Consider the following 14,404-nt stretch of genomic DNA (forward strand, 5'->3'; position numbering starts at 1 on the left):
ACAGGCCAACACTTACTAGTCTACTGGCATACAAGAGCAGTTTGATTTCTGAATGGAAAAGCAAAGCTTAAACATGTGTCTGTGTTGGCAGCATGAATTACTTTCCTGCCTAAGTGTCCAGAATTTCTTTATTCCTTCTTTACATTTCCAGCAGAGCTTGCAACTGGGAATTCAGACATCAGGGTTTTGTCCAAGTTTTAGTCAAGTCAGTTTGACATGTTCCTCTTTCCTTGGCTGCTAGTGTTTATAAGTCGATACTTGGAGTGTTCATTCTCGTCCCACCCACGGTCTTTCCATTCATATGTGGGCAGTTTTGGGGATTTCACTCAGTTTTCTTCCAGCCCCTTGTCCTGAAAATCCCTAAGCCCTTTCAGTACCAGGTGACAACAATAAAAAGTGAGGGGTGAAACCATTGTGGGTTTCATTTTAAAAGTAACTGTACTATGTTTTAACGATAAACCATACTAGTTACTACGCATCAGTTAATATAACTTGACAGATAAATGCCATGTAGTCCTACCAGCTTCAGTCTGGATTACTTACATACTGTTATGTAGAGAATCCTGAAAAGCTGGCTGAAAAGTTTTACATCTTTTAATAAGGCTCCTAGCTAAGTTAAATTTAAAAGATATGGAGAGTGTATAGCAGGATTGTACTAACCTCATTGTGACTGGTAAAACGTGTCCATTTTTCTTGTTTTTCTGGTTTATTCTGCAATGAGAATTGAAAAAAATTATAAAAATTTTACTGAGTAGGGCCCTATCATGGAACTGAATTACAAAAGAAAAATCTTTGCTATAACTGTAAAAAAATGGGGGTGGGGGGAGGGGGATGTTGCCTTATGTTCATGAATGTAACTGGCACAAATTTCTAATCTTCTTGAAGTGTATTCATTTTACAAAGCTAAGGTAGCTTTCTTCTGTGACCTATGCAGCACCACTCATACAAGCTGTTTCCTGTTTACAAATCAGTATTTTTATTGCCTCAGTGACCTTAGAAAAGCAAGAACAATTTCTGATCATTTCCTGATACGAATTGACAGTAGCAAGTCCTATAATAGCATATGCTAATTTTTTTTCTTATTTGTATCAACATGGGGTTTGTATTTGGACAGCCATTTTGAAATGTTTCACTGTATATCAAAATAATAAGTCCTAATGGATTGCTTCCTGCTTGACTAGACAAAAGTTTTTGGTTTTTTTGTTTTTTTTTAATGTATGCCCAAGCAAGTTTAAAAAGAACAGTAGAGCAAAATAAAGTAGATTTGCTGTTAATAGCCTTGCTTGATCAGGTATTTATATTCTGGGTATGGTTTTATTATATATTAAATTCTGACAGTAAGGTAGCTTTTCCTCTCTGAGGTCAGTAGTGTTCAGATTAATCAGGTTGACATTTCATGCCGGTGGGTCATGAACTGTTGATAATAGCATTAAATGGTGATTCACTTGCTGCAGGGAGCACAGCTCATTATCCAGTCACTATATTAAATCATCGCCACAAACAGCTAGAATCCTGTGTGTGTGCATGCATGCATCTGTACACACACACATACACACACGGAAATCCGGGTGGAGATCTCTGTCATGTAGCTATCCATTTCTCTGTTTATAGCAATTGTTAAAGCTGTTTCCAGCATGCAAGGATGATGGACATCTCCCCATTTGGGAGACTGGAATACTTTTCTCTGAAAAATCTGTTTATGTATGAAACAGGACGATGCGGTTTATTTCCTAGCTTCTGTCCAAAAATGGGGGATAATTTTTTTAGCCAGTTCCATGTTAGACAAACACAAAGAAAAATACATGCGCATCATTTCTACAGTGTTAGTGTTGGGAAAAGAGCAAGATGGAAAATGAAAACAATGGAAATTCAAATTGCTTGTGTTCATTGGGTATGAATTTTTATTTAATGCTGTGTTTCAGGGGCTTCTATATTAGTTTCAGATGTGCTACTTCCTGTTAGAAACATTCATACTTAAAAAAAACCAAATTAGATACTGTCCTAGTTCAAGAAAAAGTGTATCTATCATAATGGAAAATTTTAAAATAGAACACTGTCTAAATAGCCTAACAGTGGATTAACTAAGTTGAATGAGGGAAAATTCCACCCTAATGCTTAAAAGATTTTGCAGATAAATGCAAATCTTACTTACTTTTAAGTTGCATTTTTCTTAAATTACATTTGAGTAAAGAGTGTTGCAAGGTATGTGTCCAGCAAATAATAAGAAATGTTGGGATTTTTTTCTCCTACCTGGAGCAGAGAACTGCGGAGTTTTCTCCCTCCCTGTCCTCTGCCTCCCCCAGCTGAGCCAGTGTAATTCATTTTCGTGCAAAACTGACCGTTGTTCAAAGGCAACGCTTAGGAGGACTTCACCTTAAGGTGCATGCAGGCTGGCTTGAAGTATAAGCTTCTCAAGGTCTTCATAATTGACACTAAAAAGTATTTTGTTTTAATATATTATATATTTTTCCTAGAAGACATTATGTTTAATTAGTATATAAATATTAATTACCATGAGAACCGTGTTAACCTCAGTATTAACTTTAAAACTGAGAAGTTGTGGGGTTTTCATATAGATGCATGTTTTTTTACATTTATATAAATGGTTACAGAACAGGAAACCATTTTGTGAAGAAATTAGCACACTTTATACTTTAAGAGAAGTTTTAAAAAAGGTATCTTGAAGGGAAGCATTTTACATTCATCAAACTGCCCTTTTTTTTTTTTTTTTTTTTTTTTTTTAAGGTTAAATAGCTTCTAAGACTGCCAAGAGAACCGGAGTAACATGAAAAAGCTGTAGGCCGCTAGAGGTCACTATTTGGTAATCAACTTCTAATGAACCAGAACTGTCGAGAAGGCCAATAAATTACACTGTGGATTTTTCTAATTATGAATTCCTATTTAATCATTCAATGACAAGTTAACTGTGGCAGCGGTTCTATGTACTTTGCATACACAGTTATGTTAATGTACTATTATATTTCTTAGGATGGAGGTCCTCCATCATTAGAGCAGTTCATTACCAAAGAGTCTCTTATCTAATCATAATTACTGATTATGAGAAATAATTAACTTTGTTACCCTCTTGATTCTGTTCGTTGGCAAAATGCAGTCTTTCTCTTTTCTTGTTTTTTAAATGGAAGGCCAGGCCAAGTACTGACTTTCAATTCCTTTACGTTACAGAAAAAAGGTTAAATTGGTTTTGTGTAAAATTGCCTAAGTTGCAGTGTTGGAATACTTCCAGGCAGTACAGAAAAAAGGGGTTCACAAATATTACAGTGGGTCTCCTTAAGTTGTCATTCAGCACAGTTAAATATGAAAATGTGTTTTGTTTTGTGAAAGTACAGCATTTGGAGCATGTCAACATTTGTAAATTTAAACCATATGATTGCATATTGGCTCATCCTGAAACAATAAATGTAATAATAAAAATAGTATTTCTTCTTAAAAATATTTCCATATTAAACTCAGAATTAGTTCATATATAAAGAGATATGACTTCTTATTAAATTACAAGGTTTGAACTCATTGTATAAGTGGCATCAAGTACATTTGAGAACACTGAAAAGTACATTGCATTTTAGGCTGAAGGGCAATGCTAAGTCTAGTTCTTTGAAAGAGATGTACTATCTGTTTTGCAGAGAGGTAATAATGGAATTATGTGTAGAGGATCCCTGAACAGGAAATAGAACTAGGAAAGGCCTTGAAACAAAGGGATTCTTTAAATGGAATCTTTCCAATTTAGGCTGTTTTTCTAGCAGTTGTCATAATCTTGCATTATTGTATTGCTTTGCCTTTCAGTGCCTTAAAGCTTTGAGAATTAACTTTGACTATGCTGAAATTAGGCAGCAGAAAGTGATTTGTTACTTTGTAGGTACAGAGTTAGGCATGCTTTAAAATAAGCATATATTTTAAAGGAGCAGCTGAAAGATAAGACTGTGTGGGCTCTTGACTGTATCCAGAGGCAAGATTCAATGCCAAAGTGCTTGAAAAAAAGAGCAGACATATCTGAAATAATGCACAGGTGATGGTTCAGATTGTAAAAAAAATTCAATGACACTTGAAGGGACAGAGTTCAAAAGTTCATTCAAAAATGTTCAGTGCAGTCTTCACTCCTATTATTTATGCATTTCTTTCCAATTTCATTTGGTAAACCTCTGTCAGTTGTCCTCTCATAGACTGTACCCAAAACAGGTAAAATTAAAACTTTCAGCTGAGAAGCTCCCCAGGAGAAAATACTGGAGACTGATTTATTTTAAAACCACCTGTCTGACACTTCTCTCTGGCTATACATTTCTATTTTATTTTAAAATTTTGTTAGATTCCTGCTATTAAATACTAGATATTTTTTAAATGTTGTGAATGTAAATATGCCCCCACTGATTTGGATTGGCTTGTGGCATTGCTACATGCTACTTAAGATAAACCAGAAATGCTTAGGAACATATATGCTATGTTATCCACCCCATTCAAATGCTTTTTGTTTTATTTTTCTGTGTTTATTGTCTTTATTTTCTTATATGACATTGAAAACACTAATGAATGCATCGATAGAAATTTACGTGCTTCTGCAGCTGGCTTTTTAAGAAGCAGACCTTTTATCAAGAGGAGCACATGAACCCATACCTGTTGAGTAATGCAGTTTCAATGTACATCTCAGTGTGACTGTGTTTTTCTTTTTTAGCAGTGTGCTTAATGCTTTCATTATTCAGAAAAAAAACCATGCCATGTTTTGTTGGTTTTCAGGATCTATAGAAAAATAATATGATAAAATCATGAAGTACTAAAGTGTTTCAAGTAATTTGTTTTTGTAAAAGGGGATTGATATCTTGTTACAGTTGTACTAATACTGGAGAAACAGCTAAACAATAATATTAAATATCCCTGGTTTATTTTTTCTTGAAGGTTTTTGTTTTGCTGTTACAATAAAAGAGTTTCCATCTTTTACATATCTATTCCACAGCACTATGTAAGCACAGTTGCATTTTGCTGTGGAGTTAAGGTAGAACGTGCAAGTATTTTATACTTTCCGGACAGAGACATTCAAGTCCAAGTAGCAAAATCTGCAAACGTGGTGGCTTATAGCTGACTGCTTCTTGTGATTTAAAGAAATCAACAAGACTGGCTGTGCATCTGGTTTTGTTGGCCATACATTTACATGTATGTTGTTCAGTCAGAATGGATGAGATGAAAAGCTGTGATGACAAGGTGGATTGTTGGGTCTATTTGTGGCTTTTGGATATTCCATGCAAACATTAAGCTTCTGCAGGCTTGATGTTCACTTTGGTATTGTCTGTGAACTTGAGTTAGAGCAACTAACTATATGAATATAAGAATAGCTTTTCTGGAATTTTGCTGTCTCTTTTTCAAAGGGAACATTATAAATGTCTATCCCTTTGACTTTTTTCTTCCATAGTCACACAAGAGTCTATTTTCTGGTTGCTGATCTTCTGCATAGAGTAGAAGCTTTTCAAGAAAGCGAGGTTGTGATAATATTAGAAATGCAGCTCTTCCCTCTTTCTAACACCAGACAAAACTAATTCTTGATTTTGCACTATGTGATTGGGATAAAGTTTTATTTCTAGGACTTGAAACCTCATCGGTGAAGACAAGAATTATGCCTACTGAATTTCAGTCGTGTGGAGGGTTAACAGCGGCCCACATAGTGGAGGAGCTGCACGCATGTTCATGTTTAATTTTTGGACTTCTCCTAAAAGACCAGAATTTCAAGCAGTAGTGCAGGACAAGATTTATTTTCTTTGAAGGACTATTTTCTTTGTTTCTTTTCTATTTGATGTTTCACATGTATTTGATGCTGTGCTTGCTTGCTCAGAACCCAGCAGCAGTTAATCAGACAGCTCGGTGTCATGTGCTTTATTTACATTTGGACTGTCTGAAATCTGCTTTGAAACTTTGGGATCTTGTATATGTGGAATGTATTGCTTCTGTTTGTCACTGGTCATCCAGCCTTCTTGCTAACGTTCAGATAAAAAATTAAATACTTGTTTTGAGCTGTGCTAAGCTCTGTGCAGGTAGTTTCGCTGTCCACAACTGTAGATACATGCAACTGTTGGTTTTAAGTTTTAATATTTCTGTATAGGTCTGCAGATGAGATTTGGACCATATATCTATATGTTAGGGATGTGTAAAGGAGTAGCTAAATCTGGTACTCCAGCAACACCTAAAAGAGTGTTTCTGTTGTATGGGATTTTATGGTGGAGTATGGATTAAAGGTAGAGAATGGGAAAGATAACTGTCATGAACTACTGTTTTTAAATGTTTTTAATGCAGTATTTTGGGTATTAAAAATAAGCAAACAAGTTAATCAAGCATACTGTATTTCCTTTCTTATTGCAGTGCTGTTAACCTTTTTACTTGCTAACTTTTCAAGTGCTTTGATATTTCTCTTTGACATTACAATGACTTGAACTAAATGTAGTGCTTTTAAAAAAAGGCTGCAGACAGAACAATTTCATCAGGCCTTTCAGCTTGTATTTCTGTTGAAGAAGTTGAAGTATCTTATGTGTGCATTTGCCTTTTGCAACTATTTTCTTTGGCTGATCCTTGGGAGGCATCAGTTGCTACTTAATACCATCTCGTAAAATTTTCCTCGTTCATCCCCCTCATATTAAACTGCCTCAACAACAGCTTCTAGTCAGTTTTTGCATTATTTATTGAGAGGGCATATTCTTTTCTGTGTTTTGGCATCGTTCTATAATACATCTAAATCAAACTGAAGATTTTTGTTCACCATCCATGGCCAAGTTCAAGTACGAATCCCTATACAATTCTACTCAAGCCTTCTTTTGAAAACATAAAGCTTCTCATGACCATTTTGCCTATTTTGTTTAATTGGTTGTTTATCCTTCCTCCTCCACTACTTTCTACCTTCCATTTCTGACTATGTTTACATAATTTTTTCTGTTCCCAAAAGGGATATCCTCTTCTAATATAACACATGTATGTACCTATTGTTTATATGCATGTATCCTTATGATTCATGTAAATCCCCAAATACGTTTTCCTTGAGGCTCCCAAGGATCCTTGCATGTCCAGCAGCACTTGTCAGACTGGCATGTGGGACTGGAGAGTTTGGTACTGGCTTTGTCTTTGGACAGCACCTAGCAAAATTGGGACCCAACTGTGACAGCAAGTGAAGTGCTGAAGAAAGGCTCTTGGAGCAGTCTCTGCCTGCATCTTCTACCTTCATATTATCCTAGGAGGCAAAATCTGTTTAATTATGCCCTCTCATGCTGGGCTGCCCAGAACAGGTAGCATATTGCTCACCTCTCTTGCATCTTTCTTTCAGTGTCTACTACTGCTAGGAAAATAGCTGCATGGAGCATTAATGCTGATGCACACAGTCTGATCCACTCGTCTTCATTCTTGCCAGTGCTTGTGGGAGAGGGGGTGGAGGAGGAGGAGGAGGAGGAGGGAATTATTATTCTGCTGCTGACACAGGGAGAATGAGAGTGGCTTGATGCAACAGAAGATTATGTTCCCTGAGGATAAACAAACAGAAGGAGATAAATTAGGAGAGAGGATAATCCTGTTAATATGTGCATTCCTTAATTCTGATCCAGTTTTTCAAACTGTATAATTTCACAGAGGTTAGAAATTTAATTAATACCTGTAAACCATCTCTTCAAGTTTACCTTTCAGATTGTGAAGTAGTGTTTTGAGTTGGCATTTGAGATGCACGAATTTGCTTATAAACAGGACTTGCAGATAGTAATATGAATATCACGTGAGGGAAAAATAATAATGTGCACATCACCATCCCTTCCTTAATTAAAAAACAAACAAGCAAACAAAAAACTTCGGTTCTCTGGACTTTTTCACAATACTGTTTGTGAGGAAGTCAGAGCAGTTTATTCTTTGCAATCTTCTTGTTGCTTTTTCAGCAGAAGCTGGGCCATTGTGATATTTATCTGAATTCAAACAAGGCTAATTAAAAGAGCTGCTGACAGTTGTTGTGATCTGACTTTGACTGGAGCTTGATGGTCATTATGGGTAAATAATGAACTAGGTCTGCAAATGTAGCAGCTGCCAACTTGGGATAGAAGAACAGCTATTGCGTCCAATTTAAGGATCTATCGACCGCTTCCCTTTTCCCTGCAGATCTTCTTCCTAGCAGAAAACTAATGTTTTATACTGCTTTGTTTTGTGGTTTCAGCTATTTCTGATATAGTCTATAATTTCCTCTTAAATATTTAACCTAGTCCATTATTAGCTTTCAGAGTTAACAACTTTTCCATTGGGCTTTCTTTGCATTTTTATTTTGTTTTGTTTTGTGGGTGGGTTTTTTGCAGTTTGTTTTTATGTACAGTGTAACTGCTTATATAATGATGATCATGTGTGTTTAATTTGCCTGTTGCTGCAGAATAAAAATCCACTCGGTTTTTTTCTGTGTACAGCCATAATCTCACAAATTGTACAATTCGATTATGCCGTAAAGGAGATGTTTCTACTTCCTTAAGCGTGCTTTTGTCTGGATTAATATTTGAGTGCTTGTTGTATAAATCTTGAAATCACTGACCTGAACCTCCATTTCCATTTTTGCTCAAAAATCACTAGTTTATGAGGTACGGTGATGCAAAGCTCTATTTGTCAGAAGAGAGAAACAGCAATGACTTTCATTAAGGGGCACTTCCAAGTACGTTCTCGCTTCATCATGAGCTTTGCCTTGTCCCATTAGCAAGTAGGAATGGTACCTTAAAGGGAAAATGGCAAATTTTAATAATAGATTAATTCAACTTTCTTCTAGAATCCTTGGCATTATAAATGCAGTACAAACTCAGAATTTGATATACGGAAGAACTTAGTGCATCTACCCAGCGTTTGCTCAGCTGCCATTAGAAAAGGCAGTGTGCATTATGTAAAATGTACGGAGGCACTTGTGCATTAGTGCATAATGCGGCAGAACTAGGGATCTTGCTGGGAAGAAATGATCCCAAGCGTGCCCCTAAAAGACAAGTCTTGCTTTGAGATATAATGATGAAAAATTGCCCATTTATTTGTGTCTTTGCGTTTCAGCAAAAACGAAACTTGGACTCGTTGACTGTCATGCTGCCGCAGGGGTTTTGTGCACGTATGTATGCGTCCGCGGGCACGGGCGTTTCTGTGCCTGCTTGGAAAGGCCAGCGATACATTAACAAGGGGTTATGTTATGCTGGTTTATGTTAAACCAGATCACCCCCTAACATGTGCAGAGCCATTCATCTGTGTCACCAAAACCCAAGAGAACATCTGACATGGACTTTGAAACAGAAACAGTGATCACTTACAAATCAAACATGGCACGCTCTAAACCGATTGTGCACGGCAATCTTTTCGAGAAAGGACAACTAATTGAACATGATAAAGTGTAAAGTTAATTAACACCCTTAAATTTGTTGATTACTTTCACGGGATTATATTGTTCGTTGAGGAGCAGCTTTCTGTCCCAGCTGTCGCCTTTTTAGCGAATGTCGCTGGTAAACAATAGAGACACCATAACAAGTCGTAAATGGTCCCTGTGACAGCAGCCCCTTGTGAGGCTGCATCTGTAGAAAATGATTAGAACAATTGCATTTTAAAGACGGCTCACATTGCAGCCCGGTCCCATCGGCCCTCTTCTTTATCTCTGCTGATGGCAGACTGGTTAAAACATTTAAGTTCTTTTGAGCAAATTAAGTGATTTACTGTGTTTTAGTTATACGACAGTAGAATAGCTTCATAGCACTAGCTTTGATGCTGATTTTTATAATAGAGAGAAACACAAGCTCTTGGAGTGGTGGTGTGCTGTGGGGTTTTTTTTGAGTCTGTTCCATTTACATGTTTCCTGGAAATAGATTGATGATGGCAGACATTGTCTAAGAAGCAAGTAGAAAAAACTGATACCCTATTTATATTTTATAAAATAACTAGTCTCTTCATGGTTATTTTAAATTTATAGTATGGTTTTAAATATCCTTTTATTTCCAGTAGGGATTTATAGCTGATTTTGCCTATACATGCCTTTTAATTGGTTTTAGATTTATATGTGTAGCAAAACAATAGTAACCTTTTCAGTTAATCTTTCCTTGTGTATCTTGCTTTAACTTTTCATGAGTTGCAAAGACAAAGTATTTGGTGTGAGCTGGCAGGTACTTAAAAAAATATGCTTAGTCCTTAAAAATACACACTCACACAAGGTACACAGATGCAGCCTCTCAAGCTCAGCCTATCTGAAAGAGAGCAAACATGACAAGAAGCTGCTTGTTTGAGGCAGCTACAGTTGCTTAAACTGCATTTTTTCAAAAAAAAATCAGAATAAAAGACCAGTGTTCCCTTGCACTTCCTAAAGTGTAACAGGCAAAGCCTCAACTCTTGTGCTTGAGGGTGCAATATTGTAAAACAGGATGGAGGATTAAAACTCTAGCAATATTTTTGTTGTTTGGTTGGGTTTTTTTAATCTAGTTTAGATCACAAAATTAGTTGTTAAAATTGCAACTAAATGTTGAGTTGAAAAATAACAAAATAGATTATTTTTTGCTGGAGCTTCTTGATATTACAGCCTTCATCTCCTACTTGTCCTTTAGAGACTCTGAAACAGCTCAGTTCGTGTTGTTTGAGTCTCAACTTTGTCAGCAATAAATTTTTTTATCTGCCGGTGCAGTGCAACAGTGGTTTAAATATGTTGGCACAGGGATATGCTTGGGTGCATTGTGTTTCCATCAGTGTTACTGTTTTCAGCATTGCCACTGTGATGGTGCTGTAATGCATAGCCTTACAATATCACTTCTTTTAAACTCATCTGCCCTCTGTTTTTAGAGAAGCATAATAAAGCTGAAACCAAAAGCAGATACTTTCATATAACACCTTTACGTTAACATTTCTTTTCTAGCCAATTGTGTTCTTAATAATAACGAAACTGATAGAAACTGATAGAAACGAAGCAGTTTTAATGATGTAGCTACAGAACCTTTCTGAGCTTTTTTTGGAACTGGAAACATCAGTGGCAAATTTCAAGACTTTTTGCAGCAACGATAAATACTGTTTAAATAAGCACGGGAAAGTGAATATGGAAGGGCAGCGTGTCTATCAAATGAGGCTGCTTGGCCTGGATGCTAAAACTTGGAAGTCACCTTCAGACTGTTCCAGGGTACCTGCAACCAGTTGCTGTTGTCATGTGAGAGCTTCTAAGTCTCCATTCCTATTTTTGTCTAAAATGTTGAACTTAAGAACTGCTCTGCATCAGGTTCACTGAGCAATCCATTGGCAATTGAATGAGAAGCACCTGGGTTGAACTTGCCCCACCAGTAACACAGCCAGATGTGACAGGATGCTTTGAAGTGCAGTTCTTTATATACCTCTTTTGATAAAAAAAACTTAGTTTTGCAGATCTTCATCCAAAACCTGCTAGTAGGCAAGTGGGAAACCCATCTCCAAGTGGATATGCCATACTGCAGTGCTACTCTGTAACTGCTCTCCATATTTTTCCCAGTCATTTTCTTGCATGTCCCCTCAACTAGCTAGATCTCTTATATTTTTCTGCAATCCTATTCCTATCAGTTTATATCGCTGGGACAAACTCTGGTGCTGTTGTGACCAACAGACTTGGAGCTGATCTGCTCTGTGGGATCTGCTCTGTGGGATTCTGCACATAGGTGTGGGTTATCATCCTAGAAAAGCCAAGTATAAGACCGCAGCCATAAACTCCAGCAGTCCTGCTTTGCAGCAGAGGAGGAAATCTTAACACACTCTAATCATAGATGCAGTTTCTCTGAAAACCATTCCCCGAGGACATGAAGAGACTTTTTGTATTTTAGAAAGAACAGATAGATTCTAAACGACTTTGACCCTCACAGCAGCGGTACATAAAGCATTATCTTAGGTGGTAAGATTTCTTTAAAAAAATCAAAATATGAAAAATAATAGTTAGCTTATTTAAATGGCATTAGTTGCTCTGCATCTCCACTGCTCTCTTTAGCGTTAGAAGCTGATAATACTTTACTGGCTTGTGTGATTCGTATGAAATCTGTGATTGTGAAATAATGCTGTGCATTCTTGTATAATTATTTTTTTTTTAATTTCTAATTTTAGCTGAAGTTACAGTTCTTGTACTCCTAGACTCCATGCCAATTTTTTTTAAATTTCCAGTCTTATAAATTTGCTGCATTGCTCATTTGATTCTGATAAAATAGCAGATAGTTGGCAAGGACCCTAGATGATAAAATCTACCATGAAGTAATAGGTTTTTGTTTTTAAAACAAGAATTTTCCAAGCCTTCTGCATTATACAACAAATTGCTCTTTTTTTCTATTTAACTAATTTATTTTTGCTTCTTGAAATGTTTGAACAAGTGAGAGAGTGCAGCTGTCAGAAGATTAACCAGCTGAAAACTATTGTCAGCATTAATTTTGCTCTAATAAATGAATCTCTGAAGCTATTTAGCAGTCTGTAATCTAGATATAAGGCTATTGACCTGTGATGGATAGTACTGGATTTTGTTTGTAAGCTTTGACTTAAATTGTCTACTTAATTTGCTGCAGGTCAGATCACAGGATTAGTGGTAAAGGCCATTATGTGGTTTGAATAAAAATAGCTAGAGGAATGGAATGAAAACCATTGTGTTTATTAATGTAGCAATCTTTGTGGTCATGTACATAGTGAACTGGTAGCCAAAAAGACAACAATGATCTGTTTGTGCTAGCTAGTTTGGGCTTTGCTCTTAGCCCAGTTCCTGTGAGGTGCCTGGAGAGGAGTTGTTCAAGTGAGATCAAGGATTGGCTGCAAATTGGGTATCTCTCAACCTGGGCAGGAAGATCTTCACCACTGTATGTATTTCAGTACCTTAAAAGTGGTGTGTATATAGACCGATGGTTTTGTTAAAGCTATGGGTCTGAGTTCTTCCGGATGCTCCAGTTCTGGGCTTAACAGCACAAGAAAGACACAGATTTACTGGAGTGAGTCCAGCTAAGGGCCATGAAAATAACAAACAGTCTGGAGCATCTTTCATATTGAGGAGAGACTGAGACTGTTTAGCGTGAAGGGAAGGCTCAGGGCGGATCTTATCAATGTGTATAAAAACCTGATGGAAGAGAATGGAGAAGAGGGAGCTACACTCTTCTCAGTAGTGCCCAGTGACAGAACAGGAGGCACAAATCAAAACCCATGAAATTCCATATGAAGCATAAGAAAACACTTTTACTGTGAGGGTAGGCAGTGGAAGAAGTTGCCTAGAGAGGCTGTGCAGTCTCCATCCTTGGAGATACTTGAAAGCTGACTGGACATGGTCCTGGGCAACACGTCTCAGCTGGCCCTCCTTGAGCATGGGTGTTGAATGATCTTGAGAGGTCACTTCTAACCCCAGAAATCCTGTAATTCTAAGTTCTGATATAGGCTGGGCTAATATCATTGGGAGCATTTTTACTGTTGCCTGGTTTTGCATAACTGGTAGGTATTTACTCTTTTTGAGACTGATCTGTCAAATTTGTCTGAAATTCTTCAGTGACTTCAAAAGATGGCGTATGTTGAAAGACAGGATGGGAAAAACACTTGGGAGATACAGAAAGGGGCATTTGTAGACATAGCCACACAGAGCAGTTGCACACAGAGAGAGCATCAATTGAAATTTTTATTGAAAAGCAAAAAAATATTCATCAAAATCTTCTGTGTGAGAAGCTTCAGTGTAACTGTCCTTGATGTTGTAAACAAAGTCCAAAACTGACCATTAGCTGTGGTAAAGCACTTCAGAGCACTGCACCTAATTGAGCATGTTTAATTCGAAAGTCAGTTGTTATCTGCAGCTGTACACCCTAACCAGCCAGTGTTTGATGCATAGCACAGAAAATTTATAGTGGCTGTGCTTCTTGCCAGAGTGAAAATTAGTGAGGAAGTTGATTTGTTCATCAGTTTAGGCCAAATTTTCCTAGCAGTTATACCCATTAAATGCTGGGGATACTGAGGTTAGGGACATAAGAGTAATTCGTAGTAGAATTAGGCTTCTTTTAAGGAACAGAATATTTCATGGAGTGGAGGTAATAAATATCACATGAAAAATTTGCCGATGTTGTGGTTAGGAACTGTATAATCAAAGAACAATGGTGTGTGCTTGCTGAACTGTGGTAAAGACAGGACAGACTACAGGAATAAAACCAGGACTTGTGTATTTATGTGTGTGTATGTGTATGAATAATTTTTACACTGTCTTTACATAGGAATTGCATCATTGTATATGCATTAAGTTTATGTATGGGAAACTAACTTAAAGCTTCTCAGATTAAGGAGAATTTTGCTTCAGATTAGAAACATAATAAACTGCAGAAATTCAGAAGACTTGATTTTATATGCCTGTGTCTTTTAGCTGTTCAATCATGTGAAAATCAGGAAGCATTGATAAAAATTAGCCTAGATTTGGAAAGCCTGATAAAAGAGAGTT

The 14,404-nt window shown here is 36.9% G+C and overlaps 1 protein-coding gene across 1 annotated transcript in view; it reads left to right on the forward strand.

Annotated features, from left to right (window-relative positions):
- HIBADH (3-hydroxyisobutyrate dehydrogenase) overlaps positions 1–14,404 on the forward strand; it is an 85,578-nt gene that overhangs the window by 54,052 nt on the left and 17,122 nt on the right. The gene's annotated exons all lie outside the window — the stretch shown is intronic.

The sequence above is a fragment of the Corvus kubaryi genome, unplaced genomic scaffold, assembly GCF_017639235.1.
Source record: "Corvus kubaryi isolate FWS band 111438036 unplaced genomic scaffold, C.kubaryi_AGA036_p1.0 37398, whole genome shotgun sequence".
Taxonomy (NCBI): domain Eukaryota; kingdom Metazoa; phylum Chordata; class Aves; order Passeriformes; family Corvidae; genus Corvus; species Corvus kubaryi.